Raw genomic sequence first — 17,010 nt, forward strand, 5'->3', positions numbered from 1 at the left:
GTGGCCTGGTGAGCGGGTTGGGGAGTAGGGCTCCTCTCCAAGTCAGCATTGTAGGGGAGCAGGTCGCCCTCATGCCCGACACCTTCCCCTGACGCCCAAGTCGATTCGACGGCGTGGTCTCGATCGCTGGTAGCTCCATGTGGTTCCTAGTATGGGCGCCGTCTTCTGGCGGCGGATCTGGGAGCTCTCAGATCTGATCGGGAATGGAGGCTGCTGACTTGGGAGTGGTCGGTGCCCCTGCGGGATGGTGGTGGTGTTACGATTGGTGGCTAGGCTGCACATGGCCGTTGTGGCAGGGGTGCCAGGGGCATCCGGCCAGGGAGTGGAGGCGCCAAGTGATGTGGTGGTGGCTGGAGCACCAGCGATGCTGAGGTGTTCGGCGTAGTCGAGATCAGATGCACACGATGCTGGATGAAGGTTCGTTTAGCAGATCCTGGTGAAAGCCCTGCTCTCGGCTAGGTGCCAAGGCCGGTGATGGTTGCGCTTTTCTGTGTCGTCTCCCTCCTGAAGGCATCGCCGTGGATCAGCTCAAGACCTCCATCCACTACCCTTGGGGGAAACCATAGAACAGTCGATCGGATGACGGCGGCGTGAGGGACAAAAACTATCCGGTTTTGATAGTTGAGGGACAAAAACTATCCGGTTTTGAGTTGAGGGACTATTTCTAAACTCTCAAAAGAGTTCGAGGACGAAAAATATACTTATCCCTTCAAGCAAACATGGTTCGTAAAATGATGATTTTGTTACCATGCATGCCTTGACACAAATTGTGAAGTGTCTTCTTCCAATGATGAAAGCCTTGCTCTTGACTTCTAAATCGACGAAGAATTAGTAGCAGGGCTACGACGGTTTTTCCAAACCATACAAGGCCAAATATACCTTCTTTGGGACGTTGATGTGGACGAAGTCGATTTACTTGTAGACATTAATTTCATATTTTTTTAATGCATGGGTCGGTTGCTGTTGCCTGTGTTGGTACTCTGCTTGTTGATGACTTTGACCTTATTTTCCTTGTGCCAATTTTAGTAAAAAAAAATGATTATGCGCATCACAATGATGTTGAGGCCGGAGGTTGCAACCTCCTATTTCAAAAGGAGCAAAAGGCCAACTGATTTGTAGAGCAGTGTTTCTTCTCTCTGAGCACTTTCAAATTCTGTAGATATTACTTTTTGAATCAATTGGAATGCCCCGTTAAGCAAAAAATCCACATAATCTAGCTCACACGTTAAATTAATACGCCCTCGTAGTAAAGAAGAGAGAAAGTGTGAACATAATTTCTTGGTCATTTTTCTCTATTTTCTGAAAAGGAGTGTATGCAGCTCTAGAGGTAATTCTTTTCGTACTAGTTTCTGTTTTCTTCCTCTCGTACCGAGTGGATTAGTTAACCAGAGACGCCACTTGCAGATCTTACAGAGATGTTGTTAGAATGGAACATCGCCCTTACAATACAACAGGATGAGAACGGAAGTACACCACTTCACTTAGCAGCATCTGTGGTACGTCCAAGACACAGAAGAGCCATATATTTACTTCTATTGAAGGCCAATCCAGATGCATTATATCAAATGGACAACGATGGATTATTCCCCATACACGTGGCTGCACTCCTCGATTCAACACTTGCCATCAATGATTTTCTTAAGGAGTCCCCTAGTTGTGTTGGTTTGCGTGATGCTAGGGGAAAGACATTTCTTCATCTTGCAGTTGACAAAATGAAAATGCGCACAGTCCATTTTGCTTGCAACAACCGATCATTATCATGGATTTTGAATATGCAAGATAATGATGGGAACACTGCACTGCACCTAGCTGTCCAGATAAGAAGTCTGATGATGTTTTGTGCTCTACTGGGGAATGTACAAGTAAACTTAAATTTAACAAATAAGAAAGGAGAGACTCCATTTGATATAGCACGTTTCAAGCTTATTACCACCAAAGGCTTATATAGCAACAAGGTAATAAACACGAACAATCATATTATTCTTAACATGGTGTTGGAGGTGATGACAACAATTGAGATTTGTGTGGTTCAACTGTTATTTATTTTGCTTTTGCAGAAGAGTGAAGCAAAAATACTCCTAGCACTAAGACTCGTTGATGCTAAATCAGGTATTTGTCGCCGGGATTACTTTGAAGAGAAAAAGGAAATTGTCGAAGCAAGAAAGAATGGAACACGTAAATTGGAGAATGTGAAAGAGGGGACACAAAGCTTATGTATTGGCGCCGTACTAATTGCAACCGTGACGTTTGGTGCAAGTTTCACCATGCCTGGAGGTTATAGATCTGATGATCACACTGGCGGTGGCACACCAACACTTGCTGGAAGGTTTGCTTTTGATGCATTCATGCTAGCCAATTCTTTAGCCTTCACCTTCTCCATGACAGCGACAATTGCTCTTATGTCTTCCGGATCTCCCATGCATAACCCTCGGAGCCGGGAACTGCACTTCGGCATGGCCTTCTTTTTCCTGACGATTTCGATTACAGGCTTGGTAGCGGCCTTTGCACTTGGTACCTATACGATGTTAGCTCCCGTTGCTCCTAAGACTGCCATTGTAGTTTGTGTCATGAGTTCTCTCATATTGCTCTATCAAAATTGCGAACTTGCAATCAAGAATAGTCTTCTTGGACCACCAATCTTTAGGAGAAAGGGATATTTCGCGGGATAGTCTGGAAGTTTCCGGTGGAAGCATTTACGTTCGTGTTTGTTATTCTATTTAACGTTTGGCCCATAGTAGTCATCTTCTGTTTGACTGCACTAAGTCACACCCGCGGCAGAGTGGAACCAGCGGCCCAACCACCGACACCACTATCTTGAAGAGCGCTAAATAGGTGTGTGTTACATGGGTCAGGGCAGTGCCATCTTTTGGAGTGGCTGTTTTCACACTACCCAGTTGGAGATTTCAACCAGAACTATATGTTTCTTGAGGAACTTTAATGAATCCTGTGAATGTTATGTCAGATTAAACATTTCTTTGTTCAAGAGTGAGTTTGCTTGTACCAATGTTACTGTAAACAATGCTTATTGTATTCGTCTGCAGTTGCATTTTTATTGTCTTGTTGGAGTTTGTGATTCATCTAAGCTGATTGAATGACCTACATTATTTTGTTATTGTGAATTGATCTTTGTGGCAATATTTTGAATATAGATTTATCTACACTGTTTGTAAAGAAACACCATATTTTGACAATACCAGAGAAACACACTCGCACAATGGCATCGCTCTTTCTTTGCCCATAATCGGTGCCGAGTGTCGTGTTACCGGTTATGATTATGCCGTGTGGGAAACAGTACTGGCAGGTTGCCCAGCCTGTAGTCCATGACTACCGGATGGCAGTCTCATCAGAGCTGCTTAGCCTTCAAACTTCCAAATGGAAGGGAGAAGGGAGACCCCTGAAAACTGAAACCGGCCTGCCAATGGGTTTCGGGTTGATATCTTCAGAATACATCATATAAATTACTAAATGGAACAGAATATACAAGCGCAAACAGCCGCAAACAAACTATTTGTGTTACATTGTTAAAATTTTCAAGCTAACAATCCTCTAGAGATCATGCATGATTTATGAAGCACTGACGATTAAATATGGCACTTGAAGAAATGCTTCAGATCGGTAGCGTTGTCTCTGCTTGATTGCTATCTTTGCCACTTCTCTTCTGCTTCCTAACCCTCTTTCGCTTCGCTTCGCCTCGCGTCGGTCTTTGGACCCTGAAGGAAAGAGTTCTCGTCAGTGCTTGCTGCCTTGAGATATTTGTGCACGAGTCATCCACATCCCAATACAAATCAAATCAGGAGCTACAGCAATAAGGAATTTGCAATGGGCCTCACTGTCTAGCCTATATAAGATTTAGTAGTCACATTATTTCTTATCTGTCTTACTCTTAGGCCCAGTTCTTTTGCCGGAATCTCAGGATTCTCCCGGAATCCGACCCCTACCCAGCTTCTCCCAGAATCTTTGAGCCACATTTGTTTTACAATCCTATCTAGTTAGGGTCTAATTAGATAGGATTGTAAAACAAATGTGGCTCAAAGATTCTGGGAGAAGCTGGGTAGGGGTCGGTTTTTGGGAGAATCTGCAGATTCTGGCAAAAGAACTGGGCATTAGTAAGTCAGGCAAGCTCAGGCTTGCTTTTACAACATTAATTCATCGCAACAGATACTTACAGTGAGCATGTTCCGAGTATTACACACCTTACGGATGTCAACCAATATGATTACAGGCTTGGTTTCATTTTCTTACAGGAGAGTGGATTTGGGCCCTGCAAAAGGACACACATTAACATTTCGTAAAAGAAGGCAGATCTTTTATTTATTTATTTTGAAAAGGAGAGTCACCCCTGGCCTCTGCAGAGATTTTTTCGTAAAAGAGGTAGAGATGAAGTTGTGATCGTAAAATGTTCCTTTGGTATATCCTGGAAAACAGTAGCTGTAAATACAACCTTTGGTATGTTCCTTTTGAACTTCCTTTTATCTGCCACTACTTCGGGTGTGTTTCCATCGATAGACGCCTTTCCTTCTGATGACTCTTTCAGTAGCTTCTTAAATTCCGAATTTTTTTTCTATATGTATACACTTCTCTTCATCCCACTGAGCAAACTTAAGTGCTGCACGGAGGGTTGCTCAATAAACAGGGAGTTTTTCAGACTGTATATCACAGGAACACAAGAACCTACAACCAAGCAAAACAAACATTAGAACATCGATGCAGAAGTAGTTTTCAAGATAATACATTCTGCTATGTCATTCGTGTTAAGTGGATACTATGATACTTGTCTGTTGTATTGTTGCCCCTAAGCAGATTGGAAAAATAAGTGTAGCGAAACAGCATACCTCCCATAGCCCAGAGATCAGAATCCTGGGTGGGGACTAAGTAGTTTTCCAGATTCTTATCACCTAGCAGTGACAAAATACAACCAACTGCATTGACCGCTTTTTCATGCTCACAACTGAAGACACCAACAAGTCCATAGAGAAAATAATCATCAGTGACATGGGCTCATCAAATAATAAAACGTTTAAATTATCTTTACTGGATATAATTGAATTACTTTCGGCGCAATTAGAGGGAATTCAAACCGGAAGAAACACAAGGAGGAAGAGGGGGGCTCTGTCTTTAAGTTTCTCACACAGGCCTCAACTATATGCTCTGGCCCAACATGGCCCACACATCAATCACGGAAAATCATGCCTACGTGGATGACATTCTCTTAAGGAAAATCCCAGGACGTCCTATCGGAAATCCCTATTCGCCGTTCGCTGCGGCGAACTGTCGGGCTACCGCACAGGGGCAGCGATGTGAGCGACAAACACGGGCCGACCCACTTCAAGTTTTACGCAGGCGCGGCCAACCGGTTTTAGGAAACTTCTAGAAGGTTCCCTAAACCGAGTTTTTTTCTGTGTTCTTTTCTTTTCGGTTTTTTGGCTTTATATTGTGTTTCATTTTTCTCTTTTTCTTTTCCTTCTTTTTCGCTTTCCCATTTTCCTTTTTCTGTTTATTTTTCTTTTCTTTCCTGTTTATTTTTCCTTTTCTATCTTTTTTTCGTTTTCTCTTTTTCTTTCCTTTCCATTTATTTTCTTTATTTCGTTTTTTCTTTTCTTTCCATTTTATACCTTTTTCACTTTTCTTTTCCAACATATCTCCACAATTTTTAAAAAATGTTCACATTTTTAAAATTTTGTTTGTTTTTTCCAAATGTTCCAATTTTGAAAAAAATTCAAAATTTCCAAAAAGTAGAATTCTAATATTTATTTTTAGATTTACAAAAATGTTCAAAAATTCAAAAAAAGTGTAGAATTTCAAATTAAAAAAATGTTTGCATTTTAATTTTTGTTCACACATTCAGAAAATATTTGTGGGTTTCAAAAGTTGTTCCCACTTCAAAATTTGTTCGCAAATTCAAAAAGCATTATGTTCATGTTTTCAAAATTTTCTTTGCAAAATAGCAATGTTTCGAGGATCTAAAAAATGTTCTCCTTTGAATTTTTGTGCACAAATTTGTAAAATGTTCGGCAATTTCACTTTGAAATTATGTTCACGAACAAAAAAAGCAATGTTTTCATGAATTCAGAAACATTTTAGGTAATATCAAAAAATGTTTGAATTTTGATAAATTTGTAACTGATTCTCAAAAAAAAATTGCTTTGTTAATTTTTGTTCTTTTTTTGTCAAAAAATGATCACATTTTATAAAAACAAAATCGTCAAAAAATGCTTGGGTTTCACAAAACATTCGACTTTTCATAAATTTGTTCATAAGTTAGATAATTTTCGTGTTTATTTTTTTTTTTACTTTTTCCGAAAAGAAAATCATGTTTGTGGCTAGCGACACGGGGCTGCCATTCTTAAACACCTAACAAAGTAATGATGGTGGAGTTGTGTTACCAGTTTGCAGTCGCGTGTTTGAATCTCACTGCCTGCGCCCTCTTTTTCTTCTTTTTTTCACGTCGCTAACGCCTGCCACCCCGTGCACCGGAAATGGGCCGGCCCAGGTGAGTCGCCCTGTGCGAACGCCACCTGTTTGCCGCATCGAGCGGCACATAGGAGGTCCCCGTCCCCGTCCTATCTGCCGCAAAAGTTTGCGGCAGAATGTCGACCCTTTGCATAGGATAATCCCTCGACTGGGCCGGCCCATGCAGGAAGCGAGCGCTGTAAAAAAGGAAGGGAAAACACAGTGCTTTGAGTAGGATTCGAGCTCGCGACCGCACCTGCAGGCAAAGGTACCAAACCACTACGCCTGAATCATGTTGGTTGTAAAGAGGCAATTCAAATGCCTTAGAACTAGCAACATCGGCTGATCGGATTATTTTCCTATTTTCAACATTTTATTTTAATTCAAAATATAATTTTAAACATTTCGAACATTTTTGACAGAATAGACACGACTTTTAAGAAAATGTTAACAATTTTCGGAATTTGTAACCAAAATTTAAAAACCGGAACAAATTTGAAGTTGTGGAAAAATATTCAAAACCAGGAACATTTAAAAAAAATTACAACTAATTTTGATAAAAACGAACAACTTTTTAGAAAATGTGAACAATTTTTTGAGTTGTGAATGTTTTGACAAAATCTGATTTTTTTTGAACACTTAGAAAAGATTTTTTTTAATTTCTGCACATTTTCATAGACAAGAACATTTTTTTTGCATACGCGAACAAAAAATTGAAATTGCAGAATTATTTTTTGAAAAACGTGAAACATTTTTTGAAGTGGCAAACAAATTATGAAATTCCGGACAAAATTTTAAGCCACGAACTTTTTTTGAATTGTTGAACGAATATTTGAAAATGGAACATTTGATGAAATTACGAACAAAAATTGAAACCATGAATATTTTTTAAATCTGAGAAGAAATATTTGAAAAAGGAATATTTCATGAAATTATAAACAAAAATTGAAACCGCGAGTATTTTTTGAATTTGTGAACAAATATTTGAAATTGGAACTTCATGAAATATCTAATAAAAATTTGAAACTATGAACATTTTCTAAAATTCCTGACCACTTTTTCAAACTCGAACAATTTGTAATTTCATACCAAATTTCCAACCGCGAACATTTTTTGTAATTCTGGAAGTTTCTTTTGAAAAATAAACATTTTAGAAATTTGTGAAATACATGAACATTATTTCGAAAATATAAACATTTTTTGATTTTGTGAACATATTTTAAAACAACGAAATATGAAAGAAATGAAAATGAAAAAAACAGCAAAATGAAAAGAAAGAAAAAAACAGAAAAATGAAAACCCAGAAAGAAAAAGAAAAACTAGAAACCGGGCTGGGAAAGTCTAGAAGGTTCCGAAAACCCGGATACGCTGCAACACGTTAAATGGACCGGCCCAAGTCTACGCCCGATCGGCAGGGTCTGTGCGAAAGGTCGACAATTTGACACAGCATGGGTCAAATAGGATATTCCGAAAATCCAATTTGATGCTGACTGCATCAAATTGTCGCACAATTGCATGAGGTGTCGCTGCCATGGTCAAGGCCCCCATTTCCTGCATGTTTCCCGTTGTTATATTCTGGCCTTTTCTCGGGTTTTTTCTGTTATCGACTCTGTGCCAAGTTTTTTTTTTAGTTTTCTCATGTGGTTTCTTCTTCTCTTTTTGTTCTCATTATATATTTTTCTTCCATTTATATTGGTTGTTTTTCTGTCATTTTCTCTTGGTTGTCTTCTATATTATTCCCTCCATCCCAAAAGAAGTGATTCAACTTTGACAAACTTTAGTACAAAATTTAGTCACTTATTTTGGAACGGACAAAGTATTTCCTTTGGTTTTACTTTTTACTTTGTTTAAAAGATCACAATTTTTGTTCACAAAATATAAAAATTTCCATGGAATTTTTAGCACTGTTTATAAATTTATTATTTCCCATAGTATCTTCAAAAAAATTTGTCTTCTTTTAATGATCTAATTTTTTTAAAATCATAAAATATTGATGAATTTTAAAATGTTCACTTTATAAATGTTATATAAAAATAAAATGAAGAACCAAAAAAATATGAAGACCAAAATACCCCGTAAACTTACTAAGCAAAACCAGAACAGAACTGGTCAGGCCCATATAGCAATCGCTATGTGCAGCATGTAGACCCTACGAACAAGACTTCATGTATGGGGTCCCATACTCTTGATTCTTGTGTTCATTTGTCCTTCTCTTCCCAACGCTCAGCGGTAAGGATGGACGTGATGGTTGGGGGAGTTGGCGCGTAGTCAAGTGGAGAGGAGGTAGATAACGGAAAGTTCCTCATGGGAATCAAGATGGAACATAACAACTTTTTCTAGTATAACCCCAACAGAATTAAAATTTATAGTTTCCGCATGACGACAAGAGTAAAGCAGAGATAGAGCTAGGGCTTGAGCATAGGGAGCGGTGACGAAGACAATAATCACACATGACAAAACCTCAGATGTAGGATATCACACGAATATAGTATATGGCGTGCTTTCAATTTTAGCTTATTCAAAATATTTACCCATATTTGGTCTGGAGTTTGCATGTCAACCGAAGCTAAATTGTATCTGTAGTTATATTTCCTTTTTCAAAGGTTGAGTGGTATAAACTATTTTTGCTTCATTCTTGAAGCATGACGAACTTCAGAAAACATAACAACACTCCCAATTCATATTTTAGCTTTTAACTTGTGCTATTCTATGTTAGTATATGTGGGCTATACGAAAATCTCCTAACCAATAGTTTGGATCTAAATACTAACAATACTAACGAGCTTTAATCCATAATTGATCTAACAAAACTATTAGCCGGCAATTGTAGAAATAATGATATTATTGTTTGATGTCACTCCTCAGTGCACTACTTATGGCTCTCTCTCCCTGGTAACATACGACATGGACTCCGGCCTTTTTGAGCTTTGTCAGCTGCACTTGTCATCTTCTTTTCTTTTAAATTTGTCCTCCCCTTTTTGTTGTTTAGTTTTTTGTTATGCTTTATGCCTACATCACCTAATGTATCCCGACCGGAAGGTTAGGAGCCTAATATTGTAACAACTTGGAGCAATATATTTTCGATAGGGTGGATTTTATTGGCTCATAATGAAGCGTCAAGAGGACACAAACCACTATGAGCGCACATCCGGCCTCTGCATAGCTAAAAACTTGGAGCAATATATTCATGTGGGGATGCTACCTCGTGGATGTTCCAAAAACAAATATACCTTGTTTGAGACGTAAAGCATGCTAGCAAGTTTCGTACTCTGAGGTCTAAGGTGGCATGGACAACGACCATGTTGTAGACACGTTATTGTGGTGACCAAATGCTCGATGGAATGGCCAAAGCTCCTACTGTGGTTGGTGTCCATGCCCTAAGGACCTAGGCTGGTCATGAAAATCAAGTAAAAATGAAGCACGATAACGCAGTTGATTGGCATTAAAAAAAGCAGTTGATTGGAAGATCCTATCTTAAGGGTAGGATAGGATCCCAAATCACATCTGGTGGGGGTGGGACAAATGGACTGGCCGATTTGTCGGTTTTTTTAGAGGTATTTTTGTTTGTTTCTCGCAGTCACATATTGCTTTTTGGATTTCTTTCCATTTCAGTTTCTCATTCTGGTTTTCGACTTGTTTTGGTCAATTTTCTTTTTCTTTCTTTTTTTCGCATTCCATACATGGACATTTTAATACAACCCAAAAAAATCCTGACACGTGAAAATCTTTTCAATTTTTGTGCTATATTTTTAATTTATATTTTAACTATATTTTTTAGAAAACTTTTCTCTAAGCGTATTTTTATTTATGTAAACATGCTATAAATATAGTGAACTAACGGGCCATGGTATTCCCAGCCCGTGGGACAACCTTTGAAGAAATTTGCTTCCTTTTTTTGAGCGGTAAGCAATTTTCTTCCTATCCTATGCTTCTTTTCTATTGAGGTGTTCCTATCCTATGCTTAAGGAATAGAGAATAGCAGCAGTCTAATAGGAACGAAGTGGAACGAAATGTCATGGTTCCATTCCATCGGAATGGGTCGGTTCCGTTCCTGTGTTTGGTTGAGCACAATAGGTGGAATGGAACCGTTACATTTTAGTGTTTGGTTGAAGAGATGAAGTGGAATGGATTTGGTTCTTCACCACTTGTGAGATTATTCTCACATCCATTTGAACAATTATAATTTTTTTTATGTTTAACAGCAAACTATACAAATGTGCAATAATAGTTATCAACAACAATGATTTATCATCATCATATAACCCGCTTTTTATGTAAATTTTGTAGTCACAACCAATTTTCGGAAAGTAGACAACAAAATTTCTCACAAATCTGAATAGGACATAGATCTACCATCAAACAAGCTGTTGAACCTGCTGTTATCTGCTTCATGCCGCGTCGCTGCTAGCCCAGGAGATCTGCTGCTATTGCACGCCCTGCCTCCCGCTGATGCATGCTGCTGCTATCCCGTTCTCGCCGTACCGCTGCTAGCCCAGGAGAGGGACGGGGATCGGATGCCTATTTTCTGCTCGCCGCCGCCGTTGCTCCGCCAGGGATCGTACCTTCTGCCGCCGCTGCGACCTGAGCCGCCCGCCATCACCCGCCTCTCCGGCCGCCGCCGACCATCTTACCGGCCGTGAGTCGCGCGCCCGCCGGTGCCACCAATGCCGGCCGCCGTCGCCCGCGTCTCCGGCTACCGGCTGAGCACTGAACGCCGCCGCCCGTCTTCCCGGCCGTGAGTTGTGCAACCGCTGCAGCCGCCGCTAGCCAGCTTCAAGACGACCACCCCGCAGCCGATTGAGGAGACGAGGGAGAGGAGCAGCCGGTAGTGTCGATGGAATAAGAGGAGCAGCCGAGGAAAGAGGGAGAGGCTCAGGTTCCATGTGATTCCACCGATTTGGCGGTCACTCAATTGGGTATATTCGCTTTCCGGGAACAGATGAGTTCCGGTTCCACTTGACTACCAAACACCAGAACAAGGGTCAGGGACGGGTTGGACCCGTTACATTCCACCCCATAACACAAAGCAAACACACCCTAAGCAATCGTAACCATTCTCAATTCTCTTATGGCAGGCCATAGATAGGGTTGTACTCTTAGTTTCTCACATCCTGAACTAGATAGAGCATGCATACGAAAGATAATATTTACAGACAGTAGCAAGTCATGAGTTGTTTGTCAAAGGCCTCTTGATTTAATAACTGAAATAATTCCACAAATTCAATAGGCATCACGTCGACTCCAATGAAGTTGTGCTCATCTTTAATTCTCACCATCATACTATCGGTCCCATTCTTCCTCCAGCTTTCCAAGTACCACTCATGCAATCTTTGTATCATCGTTGTTAGATCAGGGGCTTGATCAGGTTTGACGAGAGGCTTCCCGTGCTTGTATCTAAATTTCTCTACTACCTCAGCCATTTCAAATTGTACATCATCGCCCACGTAATCAACAAGAGTGGTACCGGGCAGTAGCCCCGGATGATTGGCGATATCGCTAGACACCTTGAGCGGGGGGCACGATTGATTCTCCTGTTCGCCGAGCTGGGGAATTGCTTTCCCACGTCTTCGTCTTGCAGCACTAGAGGTACTTCCCGACCCCCGCGTTTCATCATATGTCCTTTCAATACAGCGGTCATAGTTGGATTGTGGTGGAGGCGATGGTGGTCGCTTAAGGGCATCCAGAGTGCGCTTCGCTTTCACCGGATCTATTGTTTCCTTCGGAGGTAAACGTTTCCATTCAAAATGGCCCTGCACTTCGGCTTCCATGATCTCCTTGTTTTCCTCGTCAGTCCTCTCATATGGTAACTTTGGAGGAGCCCTGACGCTTGGACCAGATCTAAATTTCTTGCCTCTTGTGTTGCTAGCCGCCGGAGCGACGACGCCTCTCTTCCGCTATTGCTATGGCGGCGGAGTCCGCTGAGGCGACGGAGCCCGCTGACGCGCCGAAGACGACTGCGGCGGCGGAGACGGCTGACGCGCCGGAGACAGATGAGGCAGAGGAGGATTCTGATGAGGGGCCTCCTCCTTTAGAGTCCGCTGAGGCGGCGGAGACAGCTGACGCGCCGGAGACGACTCAGGCAGTGGAGATAGCTGAGCTGGACTGTGAGGAGTCCGCTGAGGATCTGGCTGAGTCTGCTGAGGCGGCGTCCAGTTTGGAAGCTTGATGTGTTCCTTTATCCATAGACATGTACTCCTTAAGGCATTTTCCAGAAACATGTCCCCTTCACCTGTAGGGTACTCAAGCGCCAACCCATCTAACCCCTCCATTATTTCATCCACCCCGACAATAGCAAAGCCATGTGGAATCGGACGGCAATGGAAAGTTCCCTCAGCTCGAGAAGGTAAGACAGAGCCGACCGCCACCTTCACTATAAGGTTATGGCATTTCACCATTAGCACAACATGTTCATTCTCCGTGATACTATCCACAGGGTAGCGAGGAGCCGTGATATCAGGCTGAACAAGCTCCGTGGAAGCCACGCTGCTTCTCCGTTGAGATGGTGGGGTAGCTTCGGGGGCAGCGTCGAACGAAGGATCATCGTGCCGCTGAGATGGTTGGCCGTTAGCTCGCTGGCTCTCAATTTCCTCTAGTTTCGCTAATCTTGCACCGATCTTCTCCATTTCGCTTGCTTCCCCTTTCTTATTTCTCTCTCGGCTTCTATAACCACCGTTGTTGGGAAACCCATGCACACACGGAACGGAGCCTGATGTGCCCCATGTTCGTCCAGGGTGTTCAGGATTGCCAAGGGCCTTGGACAGCTCGTCCTTCTCTCTATCAGGAACGAACCTCCCTTCCAGCACTTCATGGATTGCTTCCTCAAGCTTTCTCACAGGTGTTTCAAGTTGATATTTCGTCCAAACACAGTTCCCTGTTGATGGGTTCAAAGTTCCCCCAACCCCGAAGAACCAAGTCCTACACCGATCTGGCCAGTGCAATGTCACTGGTTGGACCCCTATACCAAGCAGGTCTTGCTCAGCTTTGTCCCACGTAGGCCAGGTTTTACTGTAGCCACCTGACCATGTAACCTGATGATACTTCTTCTTTGCAGCATTTTGCTTGTTTACCAATGACCTTTGCTGACCCTTCTCCGATTTCTTGTAGGCCACAAATGCGGGCCAGTGATCTTTTATCTTCTCATATTGACCGGTGAATTCTGGAGTATTGTCTTTGTCAAAAAACTTTCTCTTCAAATCTTTCTTTCAATTCCTGAATAGTTGTGCCATCTTCTTAAGAGCAAAAGCCTTAACCTTCGGGTGAATAACTGGCTCATTCATATCCTTCTCTGGCGGTAGGCTGAAATTTGTCATCAGCGAGTTCCAAAGATCATCTTTCTGTCTATCCTAGGCATAAGAAATTTCAGGGTCCTTCTTCTTATTCCATTCTTGGAAGCTGATCGGGACGTTGTCCCTAACAATAACTCTGCACTGATGTATAAATTTCTTCTTGGTCCGTACCGGAGCAACCGGTTGGCCTTCTCAAGAGACTTCTTCGATCGTGAACCTTTCATCCTAGCCCAATCTTTTCTTCGTGCTTCGTCTCTTTAGCGAAGTTTGGCTCGATCTGGAGGGCTATAAAAGAAGAAAGAAGCGCCAATATATGTACATACAAAACAGTTAATGCATCTAGTCAGCAGAGGCTTAATATATATATATATATATATATATATATATATATATATATATATATATATATATATATATATATATGACAAATTTTATCTACAAGCGGTGGTAGTTACCTCCTATCTGTATGCCCTCCACGTGTCCCAAGTCAATCCAGTAGAAGGATCCGTTAGCGGGTGTTGTAGAATCCAATAGGCCTCAACTAATTATCTTTTGAATTAAAATAATCCAATAGGCCACAACGGCACTGCTAATCTCGGCGGGATCAACCGCGCCCTCATCGCCCTCCTTCCCAAAAAGGAGGGGACCCCGGGCCCCGGCGACTTCCGTCCCGTCTCTCTTCAGAACGGTGATGTGAAGATCCTGTGTCGGGGGCTCACCACTCTGCTTCAGCGGCAGATTGGGCTCTTGATCGACGATGACCAATCCGTGTTCCTGCCTGGGAGAAGTATCACGGAGAATTTCGTCTACGCGGAGGAACTTATCCAATGTTGCAAGAAGAGGGGGGTGCCGACGCTGGTGTTCAAACTTGACTTCGTCAAGGCCTTCGACTCCATCGCCTGGCCCAGTCTTCGCCGGATCATGGAGGTGAGGGGTTTTCCCGCTAGGTGGTGTGACTGGATGGACCTCATCCTCTCGTCCTCCACGGCGGGGGTCCTCCTCAATGGGGTGCCCGGGCGGTGGTTCGTCGTCCGCAAGGGGCTGCGTCAGGGCGACCCCATGTCCCCGTACCTCTTCCTCCTGGTCGCCGATGTGCTCCAGCGCATGATCCGCTCCGACACTGCACTGCAGCACCCTTTGGTCGATGGCGTGCCCCCCGTGGTGCTTCAGTATGCTGATGACACGCTTATCATTATGCGTGCGGCCCCCGAGGGCGCGGCCTGGCTGCAGATCGGCCTCGACCTCTTCGCCGAAGCTACCGGGCTTGTCATCAACTTCAACAAGAGCACTCTCGTTCCCATGCATGTCGCCCCTGACGTGCTGGCGGCTGTTGTGGCGTCCTTTGAGTGCTCCGTCGGCTCCTTCCCCCAGACCTACCTGGGACTGCCGCTCTCCAGCGACAAGCTTACAATGGAGGACTTCGCCCCGATGATCGCTAAGGTCGACCGCTACCTTGCTGGATGGAGGGCGAGGCTTCTGTCGCCTGCGGGGCGCCTGGTGCTCATCAACGCGGTCCTTGACTCGCTCCCCACGTACGCCATGGCCGCCATGCGGTTGCCGCCCAAGGTCTTGCATAAGCTCGATGGCCTACGACGCGCGTTCCTTTGGAATGTGGCGGATAGAGCGTCGGGCGCCCAGTGCCTCGTCGCCTGGGATCAGGTCTGCCGGTCGAAGGCGGAGGGTAGTCTCGGGGTACGAGCCCTGGGTGTGCAAAACGATTGCCTCCTTCTCAAACTGCTGCACCGCCTCCACTCCAGCACACCATCGAGGTGGGCCTCCTGGGTCTGGGGCCAACTGGCGGGGCGGTCCCTCCTCGGTGCCAGGCGCTTCCCTCTGGTGGGTGAGCACTGGTCGGCCCTCCTGCGGCTGCTCCCGGTGTACAGAGCTCTCACCAAGGTGGAGGCGGGGGATGGGCGCGCGACCTCCTTCTGGCATGACCACTGGCTCCCCTGCGGGCTTCTCCGGGCGGCCTTCCCCGCCCTGTTCACTCATGCCGCCTGCCCCGAGGCTACGGTCTGGGAGGCGCGCCGCCGCGGCGTTCGCGCGCTGCTGGTGCCCCGGCTCACCCCGCGGGCGGTCTGGGAGCTTGAGGCGGTTCAACGACTTGTGGAGGCACGCCCCCCTCTAAATGAGCCCAACGTCCGGTCTGTCACGCTTTGCGCGGCACACGGCGGTGGACTCTCCTCTCGGGGCGCATATGCCCTCTCCCACTACGGCGGGGTGGCCGCGCCCGCTGCCTCCTTCCTTTGGTCTTCCCGTGCTCCCTCAAGAGTGAAGTCCTTCGGGTGGCTGCTCACCCAATCCCGTGTGCATACGCGGGACGTGCTGCTGCGCAAAACCATCCTCACCGCCGAGGAGGCTGGGTGCCCCTGCTGCAATGTGGAGCTCGAGACGGCCGACCACCTCATCTTCGGGTGTCCGTTCGCGACGCAATTTTGGCGTAGGATCGGGCTGCCCCCCGCCGCTGGCTCGGTCCGTGCGCTTCATCGCTTCGACGTGTCGCCGGTCATCGGCAACAACTCCCCTGCGAGCTTCGTCCTTCTCTGCTGCTGGTGGCTTTGGAAACGCCGCAATGCATGTGTCTTCCGGGGAGACGAGATGTCCCTGGTCGCTACGCTCAAGGCCTGTCGAGATGACGCGGTGCTCTGGCGTGGCCGGATGAAGGCCGATGATCAGTCCCACATCGACGTTTGGTTGTCTGTCCTTTGCTGAACCGCGTGACTAGCGAACTATGAGAGTTGCGCTACGCTCTCGGCCCCTCTTGTACTGAATATACTATCGGGTGGTTTTGCCCTTTTACGCGTTGAAAATTCAAAAAAAAAATCCGGCAAGTTGGACGCTGGTTCAACTACCTCCTTGATTCTAGGATAGGTGCATAGAACAAACCGTGTATAGATAAGTATGTGAATAAAGGACAATTTATTAATTTTCAAAGGACAATTTAGTCAGAGTGCTTACATACTTCTGGTTATAAATAGGTAGTATGGTGTATATGCTGTGAACTTTATAACTTTTTTTTCTAGAGTTTGCATAATATAGAAATATAGCTTTTTTTAGAAACCATGTGGAGAGTATACTCCACGAAATTTGGAGTATAGAGTATCAATATACACTTATTAAATATGGAGTATGGAGTATCAGCATATACTCATTACATATGGAGTATGGAGTATGGAGTATTAACATAAAATTGGAGTATGGAGTATTAATATTTGTTTACAGGAAATTTCTTAGCGTACAAACTTAGAAAGTAGTGTTTAGTATGTAGTGTGTG

At 44.2% G+C, this 17,010-nt stretch overlaps 1 pseudogene; it reads right to left on the bottom strand.

Annotated features, from left to right (window-relative positions):
- LOC119321627 overlaps nt 1-11,047 on the bottom strand; it is a 72,835-nt pseudogene extending 61,788 nt beyond the window's left edge.
- Nucleotides 11,048-17,010: the final 5,963 nt, after the last annotated feature.

Source organism: Triticum dicoccoides, chromosome 6B, assembly GCF_002162155.2.
Source record: "Triticum dicoccoides isolate Atlit2015 ecotype Zavitan chromosome 6B, WEW_v2.0, whole genome shotgun sequence".
In the NCBI taxonomy this organism is placed as follows: domain Eukaryota; kingdom Viridiplantae; phylum Streptophyta; class Magnoliopsida; order Poales; family Poaceae; genus Triticum; species Triticum dicoccoides.